This window comes from Balaenoptera borealis (genome assembly GCF_965194805.1).
Source record: "Balaenoptera borealis genome assembly, chromosome: 17".
In the NCBI taxonomy this organism is placed as follows: Eukaryota; Metazoa; Chordata; class Mammalia; order Artiodactyla; family Balaenopteridae; genus Balaenoptera; species Balaenoptera borealis.
The window spans coordinates 69,725,523-69,747,807 of record NC_138876.1 but is presented as its reverse complement, the minus strand read 5'-3'; the positions used below and the strand labels follow the sequence as shown (position 1 = coordinate 69,747,807).

The following is a 22,285-nucleotide window of genomic DNA, read 5'->3' as shown; positions in this document are numbered from 1 at the left end:
TGATCTTAGCTGACTGAGTGGTGGGGCTTAGGGGGTTGTATTGACCATGTCTTTTATTTTCTGCATTCTGATGTTTTGACATCTGGGGCCTTACCGACCCTGGAAGAGGCTGCTTCTCCCAGGGTGACCCAACTCCTTGAGAGAGTAAAGAGCTCACCAGCAGCAGTGCTTTTCAAATGCAAACCAACCAATCCAGAGCCCATATCCCCACCACCTTTTCTATCAGGCTCTCACACTTGGGCCACTCTCCCCCTGCCCTAGTCACTGCAGGGCCAGGTACCAGACAACTAGGGACAGCCCCTGCACCCCAGCGCCTGCTTACCCTGCCCCACCTGTTTCATGTCAGAGAAACCACAATAAAGGCTCTTCTTCCCATTTTCCCTCCTCTTCCTCTGTGTCCTGACCAACCCTGGTGCTTCCCCTTTTGTCCCCCGTATGGCATGGTGTACCCCTCCTCTTGGGAACTGTAACAAACTATCTTTTCCTTCGTTTTTTTTTTTTTATAAATTTATTTATTTATTTTTCGCTGCATTGGGTCTTCGTTGCTATGCAGAGGCTTTCTCTAGTTGCGGCAAGTGGGGGCTACTCTTCATTGTGGTGCGTGGCTTCTTGTTGCGGTGGCTTCTCTTGTTGCGGAGTGCAGGCTCTAGGCGCGTGGGCTTCATTAGTTGTGGCTCACGGGCTCAGTAGTTGTGGCTCACGGGCTCTAGAGCGCAGGCTCAGTAGTTGTGGTGCACGGGCTTAGTTGCTCCGTGGCATGTGGGATCTTCCTGGACCAGGGCTCGAACCCGTGTCCCCTGCATTGGCAGGCGGATTCTTAACCACTGCGCCACCAGGGAAGTCCGAAACTATCTTTTCAATGGCAATCATCTCCTGGTCTGTCAGCCTTACCATCCCCAAATAATAATAAAACCTATCTTTAAACAGGGATGGGGGTATGAGAGGTGGCAGGAGTTAATTTCTTCTTAGGATATCTGATACACTGACAGTAAAGCTCTGTTGGATGGTCAGATTGTTCCCAGTACCACTTTGTGACAGTCCTGGCAGAGTCTCTCGCTTTTAACTGCTTGAAGGCAGGGGACACCAAAACTTACCAGCATCACCTACCGTACTTCAGAGTCCATCAGCTTTAGGCATAGAACTGCATGACATTTTTCCAAGAGAGCCAGGACTCATTCTTTTTTTAAACCATGTAGTGGGTTAATCTTTATGTGGGGAATAGGGGGTCAAGTGGTAGTTCCTAAGTCTAGCTCACCATCAGAGTCACTCACAGAATCAGAAGACAGAAACGTACCTTTTCTCAGGCCTCCCCCCAGTTTCACTAAGTAATTCTGGTGACCTGCCAGGTTTGGAAACTCTTTTAAGAGAATATAGCTTAAACCAGTGCAACTTAAACTTTAATTTGCATATACATCCCCTGGAAATCTTGTTGAAACACAGATTCTGACTCACTGGGTCTGAGTGGGGTCTGAGACTGCATTTCTAGTGAGCACACATTTTGAGCAGCAAGGACCAGCACTCAGTTTACCCAGGGGCCTTTAAAAATAAAGATTCCTGGGAACTTGCCTGGAGATGCTGATTCAGCAGGATGGGCTGCACCTGGGAATCATCTCAGATAATTTTATCATCAGATTACTTTATCATTTACGATACACCAGCCTAACGAAAATATCTGAGTGTCATGTAATAGTGACAATGGCCATAATACAAAGAATTTACTTTTTAATGGTAGGTATCAGCCCCCTCTATGTACCAGCACTGTTCCAGGCTGTGGCGCTAGCATGATACATTAAAGCAGGAATTCTTGCTTCCCATGAAGAGGGTGGCAAATGAAAGAGTAAACTTCCCAATAGATAAAATAATTCCACAGAATGGTAAGTGCTTTGAACATGATAAAGCACTATGGTAAGGAGACAGCATCCGAGAGAGTTGCTGATGGGCAAGATAATAGCAAAAACAACAGAAACGGTGCTAAAAAGGACACTTAGCATCTGGGAAGCAGATTTTACAAGTCAGGAAGTGTTGAAGCATTTTGCCTGCATGATTCTGTTTCCTTCCCACACCCAACTTAGGACAGATCGACTATTATCTTCATTTTACAGGTGAAGCAACTGAGGCTTACAGAAGTTTACTAACTTGTCTTTTAAACTTTTATTTTTAATTGTGGTGAAATAGCCGTCACATAAAATTTACCATCTCAACCATTTTTAAGTATACAGTTTGCACACATTGTTGTGTGACCAATCTTCATAACTGTTTTTAACCTTGTAAAACTGAAATGCCATACCCCTTAAACACTAACTCCCCTCCCCCCCCTCCCAATCCCTGGGAACCATTTTTCTACTGTCTGTCTCTAACAATTTGACTACTCCACGTACCTCATACAAGTGGAATCATATGGTATTTGTCTTTTTGTGACTGGTTTATTTCATTTAGTCCAATGTCTTTAAGATGTTGCATGTGGTAGAATTTCCTTTGTTTTTACGGCTGAATAATATTCCACTGTATGTATGTGTGGCTGAACCACACTGATTCCCTTTGGTCAGCTTCATCTTAGGCCCGTAGTGCCACCCCCTCCCTTCTCTGCGTGACTGAGTGTTAGACTACTCACAAGGAATGCACCCAAGCCAGACAAGTTTCCTATCAACTTTTCCCCTTGCCTACGTCTGATATGAAAACTGGAAGAATGCCTTTTGCTGACACAGGTGGTTAAGGGTCATGAGACCCCCCGGGAGGAGGAAAAACTCCCATTTCCAATCAGTGCAGATGTGCTTCTCACTTGGTAGTCAGATTCGATTGGCCTCTTTAAATCCCCCTGCAGCCCTTTGGGTGGCGCAGAGTGCAGCTGAGAAAGCCTCCGGATTATCACCCACGCGATCCTGCCTGCATGTAAGTTCCCCCCAATGCTCTTCATAATTGCACTTTATGGAGTTGCCTATTTCATTTTTTGGTCTCAAAGTTCCTTCTCAGTTTGGAGGATATTAATCAGTATCTCCACCTCCCTGCAGTGTATGTGCCACATTTTGCTTGTTTATTCATCTGTTGATGGACACTTAGGTCACTGCCACCATGTGACTCCTGCAAACACGCTGCTGTGAGTATGGGTGTAATAACTGGCCTTCTTGCCTGTTTTCAAACACATCAAACTGACCAAGGTCCTTCTTGCCTCAGGCCTTCATTGCTAGTTGCCCTTCCAGGAAGGCCTCTCCTCACATATTCTCCTGGTTCAGTCTGACACTTTGCTCAAGTCTCTGCCAAATGTTACCTCCAAGGAGAAGCCTCCCCTGACAACCCCATCTAAAACTGTACCTCCCCAGCCTCATCTCTGTGACTTCACTTTGCTTTATTGTTCTTCAGAGCCCTTGTCAGTACCTGGCATTATATTATGTACTCTGTTTGTTTATTGCCTGTCTCCCCCTGTCCACAAATATTACCCCCAAGAAGGCAGACTTTGTGTCTTCCTATAACGTTCTATCTCTAATGCCTAGGATAATACCTGGCAATGAGTAGGTGTAAATATTTATGAATGAATGAGTGGATGATGGAAGGAAGGAAGTGGTGAAATATGTGTTTGAATCCAGACACTCTGCTTCCAAAGCCTTTGCAGGGGTGTTGGATGGATGGGGCAGGGGAGTAGAGCTTCTAGGGGGAGGAAGACTTGTGGTGGGGGTGAGTAGTATCAGTGATGAGGGCCTAGAAGTATCACCCAGATGCTAAAGGTAGAAGAAACACAGTCCAAGCATAAGAAATCAAAAGTGAAACAAAATCCTTAGAGTGGGTGGAATAGTGGCCCCCAGAATATATGCCCATGAACTAGCCTCCGGAACCTATAAATGTAACCTTGGATCTTTGCAAATGTAATTAAGTTTAGAATCTTGAGATGAGATCATCCTGAATTATGTGAGTGGATCCTAAATCCAATGACAGATCCCTTATAAGATACAGAGGGAGATTTGAGACACAGAGGAGAAAGCCGCGTGAAAACAAGGCAGAGACTGGAGTTACGCAGCCACAGCCAAGGCGACTCTTGGGGAAGCAACAAGGAAGGATTTTCCCTAGAACCTTTGGAGGAAGCCAGTCCCTGCCAACGCCTTGATTTCAGACTTCCGTCCTCCAGATCTGTGAGAGAGTATGTTCCGGTGGTTTCAAGCTACCAGGTTTGTGGTAATTTGTGTGACAGCCCTAGGAAACTCATACATCCTACATTTAGCAAATCAGAAGCGATTAGGAGTGAAGGCTAGAGTTTGGCTTTCCTGCTGGTTCTAGGACCCAGTTGAGCCACGTTGAAGACAGGCCTTAAGGCACCAGGGGTACTTGCAACCTCCTGACTCTGCATATGTGACCTGACTGGCTCTGGCACTGCACAGGGCAACATGGGGCAGTGTCTTCCCTTCAGGCTTCTGGGTGAGGTGGGCTGTGTAGAGCCAGCAAGGGCTAACTGCACCATAGAGTGAATAAGCAAGCTCTTGCAGCTGCAGTTTCCACGGTCTGTACGACTTTATATGGTTTAACCAAGTGGCAGAGGACTGTAAAATGCAAAATATACACACCAAAAAAGAAAACATTGTGGGGAATGAAAATATCCCCCCAAAGTCAATTCTTCTCCAAATGATAAAAAAAAAAAGTTCCCATTTCTAAGTCTTTATCAAGTATATCCAACATTTTGCTAGGTGAAGAAATGGCCTTTTTTTTCTTTCTCTCTCTTTCTGAGATTTTGAAGAGCTCAGAGAAGAAGTTTATTGAGATGCATTTAGATAAAGTTCTTTCCCAAGACAGGAAGATGAATTTAATAACCTACTGCAGTCCCTTATAGCCTTGCACTTCTAAAATTTGCTCAGTGCCCATTTATCCTAAGCCAATATTTCATATAAAAATTTTAAGCCTTTGGAGTTATAATCACGTTAAATAAAGCTATAAATCTTCTGCATAGTCTTGCTTAGTGTTTCATATAATAACTTTTAATTCCAGAACTTTATATTTATTATTAGATTTAAATTTTAATTTTTTTTATGCTTACGCTAGCTTAATAATAGTGTTGGGATTATAAAGCAATAGCAAAAACTTGTTACTATTTTAATCAATACTAAGCTTTTAACTTGTGAAATTCTCTCAACTTTTTCTTCTCTAGCCAGCTCATGGGCTTGTGTTACGGCAGTTTGCTATAGACTGAATGTTTGTGTCCTCCCAAAATTCATATGTTGAAACCTAGTCCCCAATGTGATGGTATTTGAAGGTGAGGTCTGTGGGGTGAAGCCTAATTATGTGGGTGAAGCCCACATAATTAGGTCATGAGGGTGGAGCCTTCATGAATGGGATTATTGCCCTAATAAAAGAGGCCCCAGAGAGCTCCCTCTCCCCTTGTAGGGTGAAGCAAGAAGTTGGCTATCTGTGAACCAGGAATCAGGCTCTCACCAGACAGCGAATCTGTTGGCTCCTTTATCTTGGACTTCTCAACCTCTAGAACCGTAAGAAATAAGTTTGTGTCGTTTATAAGCCACCCAGGCTCTGGTAATTTGTTACAGCAGCCCAAATGGACCAAGACACAGCTCTGCTTGGTCAGAAACAGACACAGAGCAAAAGCCTTGCCCATCACTACAGCAGTTCCCACATTGTCTGTATTTGTGGGTTCTCCAGGAAAATTGTCTGTTTTCTCCAGGTTTCTCTAGGAGATCTTCATGTGGAGTAGTGGAAAAAACAAACAACATACATACATACATACATACATACATACATACATATGACAAGAATTGTGTACAAACACCAGCTAACCAGGTACTTTGGCCAAGTCAACCTCTTTTACAGTATGGATGTATAAATTAAATAAGATGACGTAAAATGCTTAAAACAACTCCTAGCACATAGTAGTATTTAATATATGTTACTTTCCTCTAATACATCCCTTTTCCTTTTTCCATGATAGTTTCATTTCCCTGTCAGCTTCTGGGAAAATAACCTTTATCCTTACTTGTTTGTGTATCAGGGTTGTTTTTAGGAAATCCAAGTTTTAAGTCTTCGTAGTCCAGACTTTCATCTAAAATCAGCTAGTTGCTAGCTTCCTGATTATTAGACATTTCCAGACTCAGCCATTCCCATGTTAGAACTTTGGCCATCCATCAATAACAGAATTTCTTCTATTTTCTCCACTCAGTATTTCAGCAGAACAGGTAGCAGCAAAAGCAGGTTTCCACCAAACTCAAAATATTTATGCCTATTCATGCTGTTCCTGATCCAAAGGGCTATCCATTTCTCAGGATACAGCAGACGGAGCAATCACTGCTGACTGATTTGAATAGAAAGTCTTCTGACTTGGTCATGAACTTGGCTGCACCTTGAAAGATGAGTGTGATTTTGCTACATGGAGTTAATAAAGAAGAACAGACAGGGTTTATGCTAAAATGTTTGGAAAATATAAATAGCAAGGCTCTGGTAGGACAATGCCACATTGACTATTGCTATCATGTTCTTTTTTGCAAGGGGCTCTGAATCAATCTTGCTAATGATGGCACATTGACAACAAAATATGTTAACAGGCTAAACCAAAAAAAGAGCCGGCAGTGGGGTGGGAAATGGGAACTAGGAAAGCACAGTGAGGGTCATGGAGAAAATACACTTCAGCAGAAACACCTCTTCAACCTTTGCTAAATGCTTTTACCATAAAAGCAGTAGTTTAGTTTAGAAAATGATTTCAGTTCTAGAGTCTAGTTTAAAGCTCATAAAAGCTTCTCTTTGGAGATTAATATCACTATGATGTAATCAGCTTTAAAGTGCTTTTATAAAAAATCTAGAATCAGGGTGAATACATTCAGGTTGCATGAAAGTGAGAAATGCTCTTCAAAGAGTATAATCATTAATACAAATGCATTTCACTGTGAACATTTCAGATACACGAATACCCTAATTTATCAAAAATATACATTGAGCATAAGTAATTCTTTCCAGAAAGTTGTACAGCATTTTTTAGATTGTAAGTATCCCTACTGTGATCATTTCTATTTGCTAGAACTCTCAGCTGATAATGGCAAAGTTGGTCATCTACCTTAGGCAGGTGGTATGTGCAGGGGAAGAACACAGGAGACCCGACTCCCAGGCTCAGGTCCTCCACTGAGAAGTCACTTTGGGGAAGGCCCTACATGCTTTGGGACCTGTTTTCTCATACGTTGAATTAGAGAGTTGGGTCAAATCAGATTTAAGGTCCCTTAAATCTGCTAAAAGTATATCAGAGGAATTGCTCAAATGTTCAGGAGCCCCAAATGGAAAGAGAAGATGAGGAAACGCTTACTAGAGAAGGTGGAATTGGAAATGGACACTGAAGGATTCAGAATGGAAATCAAGCCTGTTAAGTTTGCATTCCTGGGGAGCAATCCAATCCATTCTGTCTGTAGGTATGGAAGTTAGGGAATGCGGAGCCTTAGAGGGAATAGCAAGGGCCCTAGTTTGTCAAGTACAGTAAGAATATGTAGAGAACAGGTTTGGACGTGCAGATCAGGACCATACAGTTTATTTATTCAGCAAATATTTATTAAGCAGTTACTATGTGCCAGACACTGTCCTAAGCATAAGATATAATAATGAGCAAGAGAGGCAGGGTTTCCTTAGGGGAACTTATGGTCGGGGGAAGAGAGATATTTAACAGCTATGATAGGAAAGCTTATGGCAAGAACATCTTCAAGTCTGGAGCTGGGCAGTCTTTGAAGATGTTATATTTAAGTGATACCTAAAGGGTGAATTGATGTTAGCCAGCACCGTTTGGAAGACTGTCCCAAGCAGTGAAATGTCTGCCTTTCCTAAACCTTTATGTCTAAGTCCTGTTAACCAAATTACAGGGTTAATTACAGGGTACATGTGTCCAGTAGCCAATAAAAATGAGTCACCAGGGACTTCACTGGTGGTCCAGTGGTTAAGAATATGCCTTCCAATGCAGGGGACACAGGTTCGATCCCTGGTCGGGGAACTAAGATCCCACATGCCGCGGGGCAACGAAGCCCGTGCGCCACAACTCCTGAGCCCGTGTGCCACAACTAGAGAGCCTGCATGCCACAGACTACAGAGCCCATGCACCACAACTAGAGAGAAGCCCACGCGCCGCAACGAAAGATCCCAGATGCTGCAAGGAAGATGCCGCAACTAGGGCCCGACGCAGCCAAAAGATAAAAAAATGAGTCACTGGCACCCCAAGCAACTGAAATTGGCAGGCAAAAGAAGTATATTTACTGACAGAGAGGGGTCCAAGCGTTTCTGAGAAGAGAGGCAGATGCTTCCAGGAAGAAAGTGGTGTCTACTGGCTGCCCGGCTTGGAGGACCGTTTGTGATTGAAAGAGGACACGATGCAAGGCACTCTGCTGCCACAGTGATTTAGAAGAATGAGAGAGAGAGAGAGAAAGAGAGCGTGAGATCTCACCTTCATTGCAGAGCCCGGCTTGTTGCATCCTGCAGCCGCCGTGTCTGCCATCAGCTACTCCCTGCACAGATTCAGCTGCTTACAGAGACTGGACTTAACAAATGTTTACAAAGCTCATGATGTTTGCCAGGGATTCCTCCAGATACACTCTTCTCAGCATTGTTCCCAGTGCTGGAAAGTTAAAAATAGGGATTCTGCCAGCAGCCTTCGTTCGGGCTGCAACTCTTCCCAGAGTCTCAGGTCTGCTGGCCTATACATCAAATTTTGGATTCACCAAGCCTCCACAGTCATAGTCTTGGTGCTCCAGCCGGGTGTCAGACCTGAGCCTCTGAGGTGGGAGAGCCGAGTTCAGGACATTGGACCACCAGAGATCTCCTGGCCCCACATAATATCAAACGGTGAAAGCTCTCCCAGAGCTCTCCATCTCAACGCTAAGACCCAGCTCCACTCAAAGACCAGCAAGCTCCAGTGCTGGACACCCCATGCCAAACAACTAGCAAGACAGGAACACAGCCCACCTATTAGCAGAGAGGCTGCCTAAAATCATACTAAGTTCACAGACACCCCAAAACACACCACCGAATGCAGTCCTGCCCACCAGAAAGACAAGATCCAGCCTCATCCACCAGAACACAGGCACCAATCCCTTCTACCAGGAAGGCTACACCACCCACTGAACCAACCTTACCCCCTGGGGAGACACACCAAAAACGACGGGAACTACGAACCTGCAGCCTGCAGAAAGGAGACCCCAAACACAATAAGTTAAGCAAAATGAGAAGACAGAGAAATGCACAGCAGATGAAGGAGCAAGGTAAAAACCCACCAGACCAAACAAATGAAGAGGTAATAGGCAGTCTACCTGAAAAAGAATCCAGAGTAATGATAGTAAAGATGATCCAAAATCTTGGAAATAGAATGGAGAAAATACAAGAAACATTTAACAAGGACCTAGAAGAACTAAAGAGCAAACAAACAATGATGAACAACACAATAAATGAAATTTAAAAATATCTAGAAGGAATCAATAGCAGAATAACTGAGGCAGAAGAACGAATAAGTGACCTGGAAGATAAAAGAGTGGAAATAACTACTGCAGAGCAAAATAAAGAAAAAAGAATGAAAAGAATTGAGGACAGTCTCAGAGACCTCTGGGACAACATTAAACAAACCAACATTCAAATTATAGGGGTCCCAGAAGAAGAAGAGAAAAAGAAAGGGACTGAGAAAATATTTTAAGAAATTATAGTTGAAAACTTCCCTAATATGGGAAATGAAATAGTCAGTCAAGTCCAGGAAGCACAGAGAGTCCCATACAGGATAAATCCAAGGAGAAACATGCCAAGACACATATTAATCAAACTATCAAAAATTAAATACAAAGAAAAAATATTAAAAGCAGCAAGGGAAAAGCAATAACATACAAGGGAATCCCCATAAGCTTAACAGCTGATCTCTCAGCAGAAACTCTGCAAGCCAGAAGGGAGTGGCAGGACATATTTAAAGTGATGAAAGAGAAAAACCTACAACAAAGATTACTCTACCCAGCAAGGATCTCATTCAGATTTGATGGAGAAATTAAAACCTTTACAGAAAAGCAAAAACTAAGAGAATTCAGCACCACCAAACAAGCTTTACAACAAATCCTAAAGGAATTTCTCTAGGCAGGAAACACAAGAGAAGGAAAAGACCTACAATAACAAACTGAAAACAATTAAGAAAATGGTAATACGAACATACATATCAATAACTACCTTAAATGTAAATGGATTAAATGCTCCAACCAAAAGACATAGACTGGCTGAATGGATACAAAAACAAGACCCATATATATGCTGTCTACAAGAGACCCACTTCAGACTTAGGGACACATACAGACAAATGGGCAAAAGATCTAAATAGACATTTCTCCAAAGAAGATATACAGATTGTGAACAAACACATGAAAGGTGCTCAACATCAGTAATCGTTAGAGAAATGCAAATCAAAACTACAATGAGATATCACCTCACACCAGTCAGAATGGCCATCACCAAAAAATCTACAAACAGTAAATGCTGGAGAGGGTGTGGAGGAAAGGGAACCCTCTTGCACTGTTGGTGGGAATGTAAATTGATACAGCCACAATGGAGAACAGTATGGAGGTTCCTTAAAAAACTAAAAATAGAACTACCATAGGACCCAGCAATCCCACTACTGGACATATACCCTGAGAAAACCATAGGTCAAAATGAGTCATGTACCACAATGTTCACTGCAGCACTATTTACAATAGCCAGGGCATGAAAGCAACCTAAATGTCCATCAACAGATGAATGGATAAAGAAGATGTGGCACATATATACAATGGAATACTACTCAGCCATAAAAAGAAACGAAATTGAGTTATTTGTAGTGAGGTGGATGGACCTAGAGTCTGTCATACAGGGTGAAGTAGTCAGAAAGAGAAAAACAAATACTGTATGCTAACGCATATATATGGAATCTAAAAAAAAAAAAAAAAAAAAATGGTTCTGAAGAACCTAGGGGCAGGACAGGAATAAAGATGCAAATGTAGAGAATGGACTTGAGGACCCGGGGAGGGGGAAGGGTAAGTTGGGACGAAGTGAGAGAGTGGCATGGACATATATACACTACCAAATGTAAAATAGATAGCTAGTGGGAAGCAGCCGCATAGCACAGGGAGATCAGCTCGGTGCTTTGTGTCCACCTAGAGGGGTGGGATAGGGAGGGTGGGAGGGAGATGCAAGAGGGAGGACATACGGGGATATATGTATATGTATAGCTGATTCAGTTTGTTATACAGCAGAAACTAACACACCATTGTAAAGCAATTATATGCCAATAAAAATGTTAAAAAAATTTTTTTAAAGATCTAAAAAAAAAAAAAAAGAAATATATTTACCATCCCTCATCTAGAGATACTATGCCAGATATAGCATGGCCTCTCCTCGTTTTTAAACACAAAAAACATACTTACAGTTTAAAAAGCGTTACAGAGAGTCTTCTTGAAAGTCAAGAAATAGAATGTCAACAGCAAAGTGTTCTTTCCAGCTTAGCCAAATTTCAATAAAGTTCGGTAATTTTAAAAAATGGGACTTGTGTGGTAAAGCAGCTTCTGATTAGGTCTTCAAGGCTGGATGAGAGCCCAGAGGTAGGAGGCTGTAAATTTTAAGTTGTGAGTTTCTTCAGCAAGGTTTACCAGTTGGAGTATATAGTAAGAGAAGTCTAATGGTTAGATTCATCTAAGGTTACAGTTTGGCAGGAAAAATAGAATTGATGGTAATTGTACAAAGGGGTCTAGGCAAGATAGAAGAGGACATAAAGTCAGAGAGTTGGGGGTAGAGCAGGAGAGAAAGGAACTGACAGTTTCAAGAAAGCTGAGAAATGTATTGGGAGAGAGAGGAGAAATGAAGGAGAAGCGTTCCAAGAGTGAGATATTGACATTTGAAATGTCCGAAAGCGGGGCAGTTCTAGGGGATGACAGTGTTTAGGGTGTGGCCATAGGAGTGTTGGCTGAAAGAAACAGGAAAGAGCAAGTCCCTGTGAGGCTGTGATTTGTGTTGAGTGCTCATGTGGATATTTAAGTCATCCAGGACAATTACAAGTGTAGGAATGGGGTCAAAGCTTCAAGCCCTATGACAACATGTTCAAGGAATGTGGGTAATTTTATTGCAACTGGGAACAAAAAGGGAAGTAAGTAAATCCCAGTAGCAGGGACTATGTAAGCATCAGATGCAATAATCAACCTAAAAGCCCCTGGGAAGGAGGAACAAGGAATTGTTGGGAAGGGATAGTGGAGAGCAGGAGGGATACAGACACCTGCTTCCGAGACAATGCTCCCTGGAGCAGATGCAATGAGGCAGAGCCTTTGAGGAAGAGCTGAATACACGTAAGATCACGGTGTGAGCATGGGACGAAGGGGCGGGGGGGGGGGTGTAAGGTGGGCACAGTGGAAATAAACGGCCAGGGGTTCAAAAGAACAAAGATGGCTTTGGAAAGCCAAGGCCTAGGGGTGAGAACACAGAAATGGAAAAGAGACTGAAAAGGCTCGGGTTTATGACAATGATGAACGGTGGCCAGGATAAGGGTCTTGGTGTTCATTAGCTGATTTTAAAATGCTGACTTGGATCTTGGATATAAAGGCGTGTCCCTGTTGATGCAGAGAGAACTCAGTTATGTCTGAGGCCAGATGACCATCTCTGCCCTGTGGCTGACTTCTGTTCTTAAAAGCTGAGCTGTATTTTGTGGAAACATAGGCAGAGCCAGACAGGGGCTGCGGGGACCTGCCCGGAGTTCTTCTATGGGCACAAACAGATTTGTGGAAAAGGGAGCGGCATCTTATTTGAAGGTTACTAGGCAAGGGCATTAACTATCAGTTGGTGTTAACAGGTTTATCTGGGTTGGAATTCAGGGTTGGCCTCTATTCTCAGCAGGGAGCTGGAGTGGAAGGTGTGTGGACCAGTCAGGGGTGAAAGGGGGGCTGGGAGAGTGTGGAAAGAGAAGGTCAATCTCTATCAGCTACATGCTCACACCAGCCACTAGAACTCCTTCTGGCCACGGAAAGCCATACACACAGGATTCAGACCCTGTCACTTTTGGCAAGAATTCCTCAAACATTTCCAAGTCTAGCCCCCTGTGATTGCGTGACTGTGTGTAATTAAGGCAGCAGGACAAGGGGGAATCGGGGCATGGACCACACAACCATGGCTGTGAACACATTGAGAACTGAAGCCACTTAGGTGCAAGTCCTTTAAAGCTGACCTAGTGGACAGTATATGAATGTTGGTGTCAGGTTACTGTACCCACTAAAGGGGAGCAAATGCATCCTCTTCTCTGGAAAGTGAAGCCTGAGGTGGACACATTTTACCCGACCTCCTATCTGCTTTGAACAGCTATCTGAAGAGTTTGGGGGTGAACAGCCAAAGATGTGAGCCGTGTCCTGAATTGGAGGAAGACACATACCTTAGGTTTTCAGCATGTAAGTCAGCAGGGTCGTCAAGACTTGTCTCCTGGAAGCATCCTTAGGATAGGTTTTCCACTCAGCATGGAATCGCTCAGAGCACTGCAAACTGAAACACGTCCCAACGGAATTCAAGAAGAGAGAAGAGGGGGGAGCCTGGAAAAACCTAAATCAAAGTTGACCTTTAAGACCTATTAAAAGGTGACTGTGCTAAATAAAGGCTAAATAACATAGATGCAAATAGCAACCAAATGTTACCCTCTAGAGAACAATGGCACTGTGACATTAATAATACACATATCAGACTGGGAACATAGGTCAGGTTTTTTTGTGGGAAGTGATTTTTTTTTTTTTTTTTGGCTTTCATAATGCGAGAAGCTGGGTTTGTAATTCTGTTTCTGACTCAGTCATTTACAGCAATCTATTCAGGTACCAGTATTATTCACCCATGTTTTAAGTAAAAGGGAGATGAAAAAAATGTGACTGTAAGGCTCCAATATTTGATTCAGAATAAAGTTAACTTTACCTTTTGAGAGTATATCTGTAGCTTTTTATTTCAATTCAGGTTCAAATTAGAGCTGTATGAAGCTTATTTTTTTCAAACAGGAATTGAAGTATGTAGAGTACTTTATGTTCTCTTTTTTTAAGTGGAACTTGAAAGAGAAAAGGCTCAAGGAAAGTTCTCGAGGGAGGGGTCATCATTTCCCTGCGCCCCTCCGTCTTGTCTTGTAAGTTAGCTGACAGCCAGCTGCCCTACCTGCACCCCTCACCACCTGTAAGGTGGGCCTCACGAAAACAAACCAGATCTCAGCGAAATGAAATTTAGTGAAATGAAATGAGGATCTGGGTCAGGAAGGGTCCCCGGCCACCAAATAGAATGGATATCTACCTTCAAAAGTTTCAATTTTATCCAAAAAAAAACCTCATGAGAGCCAAACTTTTGACCTATTTAAAACATTTCCATGGAAATTGTTTATATATATACACACACATAAATATATTTTAGCGCATATGGAAATTGGTTCTATATTTAGTTTATATACTTCCTTCCTCTTAATCATTGTAACCTAATCCTTCCTGATGCAATTAAATCCCACTTCCTCTGCTTCGGTAATTAATGAAAAAAGGAGAACACTTTTTTCAATTTGCCAATGTTTCCTTCCCAGGCTGCACATCTTTTAGTTATCTGTTTTTTATTAACATGAATGAAAACTCAAATGGGAAACTTAGCAAACATGGAATTTTATTGTGTAAGCCTCAGTTAATCTCTGATGAGGTATTCAGTCTCCATTTCTATAATGTCAGTTAACTGAGGAACTTAATAATGAAAATCAATTCCAATTTCTATCAATGCTCAGCAAGGTTGATGGGTTAAGGTCCATGGAAGCTAGTATTTTTATTACACAAATTCAAATGCAATTGATTCTTCTCTACCATTTTGATACCAGACATAAAACTTTATATAATACATTATCCTTTTCCTACTGCCTCATACAGTATTTTATTTTGAAGTTTTGGGGGATCTCAAGCTGTGTTTTCCAGGCCCCAAAGCTAAGATATGCACTAGGACTGATGTACTTTTTGGAGACAATTTTTTTCTAAAGTCTGGTTTTTATCCAAGAATTATTTCCTCCATGAAGCTGTAATCATGAAATACTTTTTCCAATAAAAATCCTTCAGTAATATACCAAGAGGTTTTGCAACAGTTTATTACTACAGAAAGAAGTCATTTAAATCCAACAAAGCACCATCCTCATTTAACCTCCTTCATGAAGAGGTGAGCTTAGCTATTATAAAACATCTTTCCAAGTCTGGGCTTAAAAATAATTATGAAAACAAAGATTTGACATTGGGTAAGAGCATGGGTTTTGCATTGGGAAATTTTGAATCTTTGCTCTTTTATTTGCTAAGCTGCCTAATCTTGGGAAAATTAACTCTTATCTTCCCTCACCTGAGAAAGGAATATTAGTGAGGAATAAATGTCATAATGTAAATAAAATACCAAGTCCGGCAGCACCACAAGCATTCAACAGGTGGTAACTGTTTATGTCAATTTAGCTATATTAGTTTGCAGTTATATCAGTCATTTTTTATCAATTGCGTTATGTTAGTTTGCAGTTGCAACCTTTCCTTTATTTTTAGTTTCATTTATAAAAAAATGTTTAGCAATGAAAATAGGATAGGAAAGGTTACCCCCTGAATTTATGAAAAATCCAAAGGAAAGAATATTTACAAAATTATTTATCTTATTATATACTGTATGAATTATATAATAATTGTATATTATTATACACACATATATATATAAAATATTAATAAAATTATATATTTTATTATATATTTACATATGTAAAATTATTATTATTATTTTTAGCTTACAACAATGTACTAGTGTTTAATTACTTTCCAAGTGGTTTCTCGTAAGTCAAATGACATCAGTTAGTTAAAACTTACAATGCGTAATACGTATGTTACAACACTTAAGATTTTCTGGACATAAAAGTATTAAAGTAATAATCACCTGTGACCAAGTTTATACAAATTGCAAGTAAATGGATGTCCAATACATTAATGAAGTTTTGTAGAACAACTGGAATTATTTGCATTTACAAGATTCATTATCCTTATGGTAATCTGGGCTTCCTATAACCACGTGGATTCAAGAGATCAGGGAGTGAACTACAGCCACTGTAAAGGCAGAACACCTGTGATGGCTCCTCTGACGTTTTCCCACAACCCATACCAGTCTTTCTTGCTGAGATGTCTGGGAGCTCTCCTAGGGAATGCTGGGAGTTAAACCGGGGAAAGAATAATCTGTAATCAAATCCAAACGGTGAAGTGCAAGCCAAAAGAAGAGACAGAGTCACGTGAGGGTTAGAACCTCAGCACCAGGAATGTGGCAATGAGCAAGGTCAGTTTGAATCTAGCAAGTTCTACTTGCGACAAGTAGACTGAAAAGCACCTGACTTTTTTTCTTTTTCATTTCCTTCTTTACGAACAATTTCATTAGACACTAATTGCATGTTTTGTAGACGCTCTGCTCTGCTTTAAATATAGACATGAAAGAGTTTGGGTTTTATTCTGTGACAGTTGGAATGCACACACAAAATAAGTTTTGAGCAGGAGAACACTGGATGGGAATTTCAGAAATATTCATCTGGCAATAAGATGTCAGCTCAATTTAAGGTCAAGGTTTAACTGTTAAAAGCAATCATTTCTAGAGAAAAATAGTCAAAGTATGACTTGGGGAAATAAACATAGAAATGGAAATGAAGAGAAAATGAGGAAATTTATCTTGGAAGTGGAATTGGCATGGATTGGCCACTGGTTAGATATGAGAGATCTCTCCTTAATCTATTTTTTTTCCATAATGCTTAAAGACATAGTCAATAATTGTGGGCTATACTACAGGAAATCTCTTGTCTTTTACATGTTTTGCCAAATGCTCTTTTTCCTGTTTTGAGTCTAGAGCCAAGATTCTAAATTTTATGATACAGTAGGGAGTGTTGTAAGCTCCAGGTGGTGACTGTGCTCCAAGCACACCTATTAAATGCCGTGACTGTAGAAATCTAGAAAGAATAATCGACAAAACACACAATTTAATGTTAGCTTAGCAAAGCGTGTATAGTATTTGCTCTGTTTCCCCTCTCCCTGCCACCACATTTTTGCTTTCATGATTCATCGAAACATCATTTGGGATGCCTGGAGATTAGAAATAGCTTTCTATACAGCTTTTTCTACCTTCCTGTTTACTGTCCGTGTTATAATGGACTCTGGTCCCCACAACTGAGACCCTCAGCCAGGCAGTTTCTGATTTCAGCAGGAGGTCTTCCGTACTTTAAGACACCACGTGAAGCCTTTGCCAGTTTCTGAGGTTGGGAGCAGAAGGGGATCTTCGTTGTCTTTCCCCATCGTTGCTGTCTTTCCCCATCGTTGCTGTCTTTCCCCATCGTTGCTGTCTTTCCCCATCGTTGCTGTCTTTCCCCGACCTCCCTCCGTGGCTCACGTGTTGAGGCATAGAGTCACTTCCATTCCCTCTTTGTAGACTTTGCCCCATTTAAACCCTCAAAGATTTCTCTGCCCATAAGCTCTCTTCCTACGTCTTTCTAACTTCTGTAATCTTTTACGACACTTAGATGGAACCCTTTTCCCACTTCATTTATAGTAGTTTATCAAGCACCATTTGGTTTTGGACTTGGAGTGCTGATGGAAATCAATGAAAAACATTTCCTGCTTCATAGGAAAGTGGAATCTAAGTTCCAGGTTCCAGAAGTAGACTGGGGAGCTGGCTGTCCCCCAGGAAAGGCAGAGATGCGGGAGACCAGAGGCAGCTGCCTGCAGTCTTGTTGACACTTCCGTGGATGGTTATGTGGTTGGCAGATGGTGCCTTGATAGATGTTCACTGTGGTGTTGAAAAGGTTGTGGGCACTGAACCACGGGCAAGTTTTTATTCCCCTTGTTTCTGAAGCGACAAGAAAATATTTTCTGTGTCTCAAAACACTGCTGCAGATCCCCAGAGACTAGTTCAAGAGTGGAATTCTGGCCGTTTTAGATTCCCACTCTTACGAAGTATAACTACAGGGGTCAAGAGACCACCCTATCTGTCTGTCTGTCTGTCTATCTATCTATCTATCATCTATCTCTATTCATTTATTTATTTGGGGAAGCCATCCCTAGTTCTATTTTTATTAGAACTTTTGAACTATTTTATGTTTCCTGGCTGAACGGAAAAATGAGAACAAATAAATAAATACACAAATGAAGACTTCATTAGCAGTCATCGGTTTGGATTGTACTGTGATTCATCTTGGACACAAGCAAATAGCCACCTGTCTCAGAAAAGTCACGCCAAGTTCTACTCTAGCAGAAACTAGCTGGGGAAGCCTAAACAGTAAGCTATGGCTTAAATATAGGCTTCAACTGGTTTTCTTTGTTCCTCTGAAAGGAGAGTGGTTTGAAGGAGGAGGAGTTGGGTGACAGAGCTCAGAATTTCTGTTTCTCAGGATTCTTTTAGACACTTTTGTCAGCAGCATAGCTAGGCATTGTTGATTTGTGCCTTCAGAAGCCTCAGAGCAAAGTGATGAGAGGACCAACAGGCGCAGTTCAGCCCCATTGTCTGCGGCCAGGATGGTTTTATTGTCTGTTGCTTGGGAATGTGTGGGCCAAGCTATTCCATAGATGTCCATGAATTGTCTTCCCTCTCATCTTCGTATCAGTGTTCTGTTCCTGCACCTGTATTCTATTATTGCTTTGTACACAGGTCACCTATAATACCCTCCACATCATGTTCTAGTTATCTGTTTATACAGAAAAGCCAAACTGCTGACTCATATAGCATGGAATTTATAAATAAGCGAATTCTCCATCCTTGATTACAGTGTGCAAAATAATGACAGCAAAAATATATTTTTCTTCATGGTTCAAGACTAATCACTGGGGACTCTCCATTCAAATTTGACTATAGAAGGATGTTGTATAATTCATTATCAAGATATATATGATGGTTGGGAATGAAAAGTTTCCTTCTATCCTTCTAGATTCTCCTGGCTGGTCTAAGAATTCAATTGACGTGAGATACGTTAACAGGAGAAAAATCAAACGAAAGTTTAGTATATGTGGGAGAAACCCAGGAAAACTGAGTAACTTGCCAAAATAGTCTAAGCCTTCACCTTAAATACCATCTTCAGCTAAAGACAAAAGGGGATGTTGGGAGTAGTGGATTAGGACTTCAAAGGGGAAGAAGGCAATTGACATGGGGGTGAAAAAGCAAGTGTTTGGTAAACAAAGGTTTGTTGGACCTTGCAGAGACAGTGGGACACAAAGGGAACTCTGACCTCCAGGCCCTGCTAGTTTCCCCACCACACCTGGCCCATATTCTTTGTAGCTATCTCTGGTGATGCTGTATTCCAGGAACAGGCCCTTTATCTAAATTCTTTTAGGTATTTAAGGGGGAGGTAACAAGAAAATCTTCCTGAGTCTTCTGTTTTCTTAAAAATAGTTAGCTTAAATTAATCTTCATTCAAGAGACACATTTTGAGGTGGCAAATTTTGCTTCCCTACAACTCCACGGGCATTTCTGTCCATTTTGCAAAGCAAAGCATACAGTAGGAATTGGTATCTGACCCATAATTCAGAATTGAGATTTAGCAAAGGATCTCTATCACACATAATGATAATTTTACCTGGTGAACACTAGAGTTAATTGAAAAATCTGAATCCAAACCTTAGTTCTTATATTTTGTAGCTTTGTAGATGTGGGTGAGTTTTTGAGTTTTTTTTCTCCCACCTTTAGAAGGAACCAGCAATAGGAACTGACACATAGGATTAATGTAGGGATCAAATGAGGATTTATATAATGTGCTTAAAAACAAAGTGCTATGTATTTGTTGTTAGAGTGGTTGAGAAGGCATGGGTCTTTAACACCACGCTTTGCAAAAAGTATCTGGTTCTTCTATTTTCTGTGATATGCAAATAAAAGTTGACCTTTCAGGAGACTAAATCTCCCCCAAAATAATTTTTTTCTTTACTCAGAAAAATAGATAAGTGATTCAGAAATACTTAGGAAGGGAATGTCAATTTTATTAAAAATATTTGGTAATGCTTTAATTCAATGGTTTGTGGTTCTACCTGTAGTTCCCTTTTCAGTTTCACATCCAGTTAGACATTTAGAAAACTGGAAGGCTCGTTTGTTTATTTCTCTGTTTTTGAATGTTTTAGAGGGTGGTTTACTCTTTTAAATTATTAAAAATCTGATTAATGGGTTCACAAATGGTTTTCTTTTTTTTAAAAAAACTGTACTGATTATATTAGATGTATAGTTCAAACACTGAATTCCTGTTTTAAATGTTTGATAATACTATTACCAAATTTAAAATCAGAAGAAGTCATAACTAAGAATCCTTCTTTAAGCATTCTTGGTTGAAAAATGGATTTGATCATTGTATGTATGCACATGTTAACTTGAATTTAAGTATCATTTTTACACTCACACAATATCTTTTCATCGCTAAGTTGTAACCAAAAGAAATGCTATTTGGTTTTTTCATATAAAAATATAATCCAAGTGGAGCTTAATTAGTTGAAATCCTGTTTTGTTTTATTCATGGCCTCGGTGTGAAGGGTGTTCGCTTTGTTGGCTCAACCCGATACTCTCCTGCAGCCTGGTCGATTTGTGGTGACGTGCTGTCTCTCTGTCTTCAGCAAGAGGGTGAAGAGTAACCACAGATTGCGCTCATTGAATTTATAAAATACTCTGAACTGGAAATCAAGTTACAAAGAACACCATGACTTACAGGAAAGGTTAGGACACAGCAGAGTAACAACACTGAAACAAAATGAAGCCCCACCTAAGATCCTAAGAGAGGGTCCCATTCCATCATGGCGGACTAGTTCCCCTCTTCCCAAGACCACCCCTTACCACCCTGATCTCTCCATCCACAGCCTGTCTCCATTTTTCAGGACCTCTCTAGATAGGACACTGAAGCATCCTCTTTTTTGAAATTATGTTGTCAGTGACCTTGCCATGTATATGGCTTTACCTTTTGCCTTTGAGAAAACTTCCAAATCAATCTATGATGTCCTGAAAAACAACTTCAGGGAGATGAACTACAGGTAGAATCAGAAATGAGTGTACTTAGTTCAGCACTGAGAAGTGGACACAGTATAAATGGAAATAGCTCTATAGGTAGGCACAAATCAGAGTACGAATAGCCACAAATCAGAAGACAGTCTTATGTACAAATAGTGCTTTATCTGTCCTTTTGACTTTGCTGTCAGTAGCCATTTTCAAACACAAAAGAAGCAATAATCTTAAATACTTTGGAGCAAAGGAGTGTTTTATATTTTTTATGGCCAAAAGCCTAGATCAAGGTCAACTTTTGGTATTAAGCCCAAGTTTAACTGATGGTGGGTCAAGGTATTCAGTCAGTGACACACAGAGAATATCTGACATGCAGATATTTTGTGATATGTCCTCGTAGTTATTGCTTCATGTGAAACATACCTGAAGCTCATAGAAGGGAATTTCTTACTTGAATAGAGGAATGGAAAGCTTTTAGAAAACATAATATTATTCCCTCCAACCAACACAGAAATCCATGTGACTGTGATAATTTAACTAATAAGTACTAAGTGGATAAATTCTAGCAACTTCTATGTACAAGCTATGAAATTTTTAATGTCTTTAACTGAAAGGTTTTAAAATGCAGTTGGGACTGAAATATTTTCTGACGTATAATCCAATATCTTTTATTGTTTATAAAACAAATGATGGGAAACTAAATGTAAACCCAGATAATGTTTTTATCTCTATGAAAGCATAAATTCCTTATTATTAAGCAGCTGCAAAATCTTTTTATGAGTTTAATGATGTGGCTGTTATAACACTAGGTTGAATAAACTGCTCATTCTTTTGTGTTTTTTGTGAGACAGTTTTGTTAAGAACAGTTAAGTTGCATTGTGTGAAGCTGTGATCAGAAATATCTCATTTAAATTGTAAAATGTCTGAGCAGCATAGTATTTGGGAGAATTGCATCTATATTAGTTAGAAGACTGAGTTTTCACCCTTGGATTTTTAGCAAAAATATTTTCATTATGTCTTAATTTTAACTTTGCATCTTTAACGTTTTACTTACAGTAGTATTTTTGTACTGGGTGTCAGGGAGGAGAAATTTCCCCCTCTACCCCTCTTGAGCTCTTGTGGCTGGACTAATAATAAAATTGTTACAAGACAGATTAACAGGAGAAGAAGAAACAAATTTAATTCATGTGCAAGGAGATCTCATAGAAATGGGACCTAAGAAGTGGCCAAAGCAGAAGGCTTTTCTATTTTTTAGACAAAGAAACAATAAATTTAAGAGGAATTGACAGGACAAAGAAATGTAGGTGGCATGGTTAATTAGTAAGGAATTTAAGCAAAGTTTGGG

General features: G+C 40.6%; 1 long non-coding RNA gene across 1 annotated transcript; it reads right to left on the bottom strand.

Annotated features, from left to right (window-relative positions):
* Window positions 1–1,380: 1,380 nt before the first annotated feature.
* Window positions 1,381–18,343, bottom strand: LOC309614837. Its single transcript, XR_014236414.1, has 2 exons — window positions 13,364–18,343; window positions 1,381–8,569 (listed from the first exon to the last, which is right to left on the bottom strand). It is a non-coding gene; the product is annotated as an uncharacterized lncRNA (long non-coding RNA).
* Window positions 18,344–22,285: the final 3,942 nt, after the last annotated feature.